Genomic DNA, 3,029 nt, shown 5'->3' on the forward strand with positions numbered 1-3,029 from the left:
AATATATATATATATTATTTCATTTCCATTTTGTATGTTGAAGTACTGAAATAACTCAAATTAAATAAAACTAAAACTTAATAAAAAACCTATATAGACATAATAAAAAACTAATAAAATGTCAACATTACTACAACTGTGACTAAAACTAAAATAGATAACTAATACAAATCAAACTACATTAGTTTATCAGTAATCCTAAAATAAAAACACTGAGCCAAACACACATGCTAAAATAACAACAACTTACTCACACATAGTAAGAAATGGTTATAAAAAACTGAAACAGAAGTGAAATAAGTAGTAGGAAAGAGAAGAAATAAAAAGCGATACTTATGATACGAGTTTTTTGGGCATTGTAGAGTAGCACTTGTTGTTTGTCATTTCTCCGATCACAAATGCAGACATGGTTTTATGTTACGCTCCGGCCGGACAGGGCATCACAATATTAAGGGGCATAACATTTCCGTCAAACACTTGAGGTATTCGGCCAATCACAACGCACTGGATAGCTGGCCAATCAGAGCATACCTCACTTTTCAGACCGATGAGCTTTGTAAAAATCGATGCGTTTCAGAAAGGCGGGGGATAGAGGAGCAAAAATAATGTACAGTATGTGGAAAATAATGTGTTTTTTGAACCTTAAACCGCATAAACACATTTCATTACACAAAATACACAAAATAATGTTCTTTTTAGCAACAACATATGAACCCAAAAATAATGTACATTATGTGGAAAATAATGTGTTTTTTTAACCTTAAACCACATAAACACATTTCATTACACCAAATAATGTTCTTTTTAGCAGCATCATATGACCCCTTTAATAAAAAAGATTACAGAATTCTTTGAAATAAAAAATATTTACAAAATACTATTATTGTATATACAGTCATATAAAATTTTATAAATATAACGTTATTTTAACAAAATTCTGTCCTAAATCATGAACAAACATAAATTATTATTATAATTATATATACGCTAGTATAAAATTATTACAAATATACAATTCTTATATTAATAATAAATATCTTAAAGGTGACATATTATGCCCCTTTTTACAATATATAATATAAGTTCTCTTTGTGTGTGTGTGTGTAATTTATACATATGTCCCAGCTAAAGTAATTTTTTTGTGATTTACTGTTTTCTACATAAAATCATCCTTCATGAAGATGTAGAACATTCTGTGAAAACATAACCTTTATATCTTTAATATTGACTGAGTAAGGCCATGTCAAAGATTGAAATCATAGTGAAATTAATGGTTGAAATCAAACTTTGATGCTTGTTATCTCATAATTAGATTTTGAGACTTTAGCCTGGATTTCACAGACAGGGTCACATATATCGTACAATTATATAAAATTAAAATTAAGTTTTTTTTCCTGGTCAATAACATTGTTAAATAGCCCTTTTTTTAGCCAAAACTTGGGTTATACAGACGTTTGTGCCAGTACAGAAACAACAGAATACAGGACACAATCTACAACTGCATACCAATACCTGGACTTACAAGGATGCTGCTAATTTTGTTAATTCTGTGCTGTCTATAGATTTAAGCCTTCTGAAATAAGCCAACAGGATCAGGACAAACATTTGTGTACCTCCCAAGAAACAACACAAAATGACACGTACAGCAAGTAGGAAATCTAACTTTCCATGGTCACTTCTAATGTTTGAAGCCAGAATATGACAGCTGTTTTAGTGCTAATTAATAATATTATGACATATGAATAACTGTTCCACAAAATGATGTATTTCCTTGTCTCACTTCATGCTACTACTACATGCAGCACAGCAGCTTCATCTATTGGTGAGGAACGGAATGGCACAAGTGACGCATTTTGTTTGGAAAAAGGCACATTGGTTACTGGTTAGTAGAGTCCTGAAGAATAAAGCTGTTAGTCACATCAATCAAAGACATGCCAGGTGAGTCAAATTAAATCACATTATTTGTGTCTTATTTATTGCATAAACTTGTTTGTTGGCTAGTAATGGCTCAGTACTTGAAACCAGAAAGTCAACCCAAGGGTTAACATGGTTTTATAGAAGAAAAAGATCAATAAAAAACACACAGCTTAAAGCTCTACCATTTTAAACTCTAATTACCACATCCACACACTGGCTAGACAGTCTTATCTGTCATCATACCCAAAACCATCCACCAACATTAATATAGACTTGATTGGAAACACTAACACACACATCATATATGTGAGATCACAAAAAAAAACCTATTCTCACAGCAAGTGAGAAAAAAAAACCCACAGGAATTTGATGGTATCAGTCAAACCAACACATCTGAAAATCACTGAGTCTAAACTCGTGGTTTATTGATAAGGAAGTTTCAGTCCTACCGAGCTCACAATGTCTCAACAGTGCAGTGACGTAACACACATGTACACTTCAACACTTATGATATTCCGACAGAATGCAGCATGAGCTCAGACAAGCCTCTACTAGTTTCCTCTCAGTTAAAGTACAATTTACACATGACATCTTATTTCTTTACTAGTAGTGTTTGCTAAGGTAAGAAATTTATATTGCTTATAGTTACACTGTAAAAAAAAAAAGTGTTGTTTCAACTTAAAAAAGTAAGTGTTCGTGCTGCCTTAAAATTTTAAGTTTTGTGAACTTAAATTGTGAAGTTGTCTTAACCGAGGATAAAGTTGACAGGACTTTATAAATCAAGTGCAATAAACATAATTTACGTTTTGTGAACTTAAATTGTGAAGTTGTCTTAACCGAGGATAAAGTTGACAGGTCTTTATAAATCAAGTGCAATAAACATAATTTAAGTTTAATAATTTGAATTTTATTTTTCCACTAAAACAAGTTCAATTCATTAACACCGATACTGTATGAAGCATACAGTGATGTACTGCATAAACAATAATACTGCATAAAATACAGAGTAATGTACTGCATGAACAACGATAAAGTAGGCTACTGTATCAAGCATACATTGATGTACAGCATAAACAATAATACTGCATAAAATACAGAGTAATGTACTGCAA

Source organism: Sinocyclocheilus rhinocerous, unplaced genomic scaffold (genome assembly GCF_001515625.1).
Source record: "Sinocyclocheilus rhinocerous isolate Xijiao unplaced genomic scaffold, SAMN03320098_v1.1 scaffold920, whole genome shotgun sequence".
In the NCBI taxonomy this organism is placed as follows: domain Eukaryota; kingdom Metazoa; phylum Chordata; class Actinopteri; order Cypriniformes; family Cyprinidae; genus Sinocyclocheilus; species Sinocyclocheilus rhinocerous.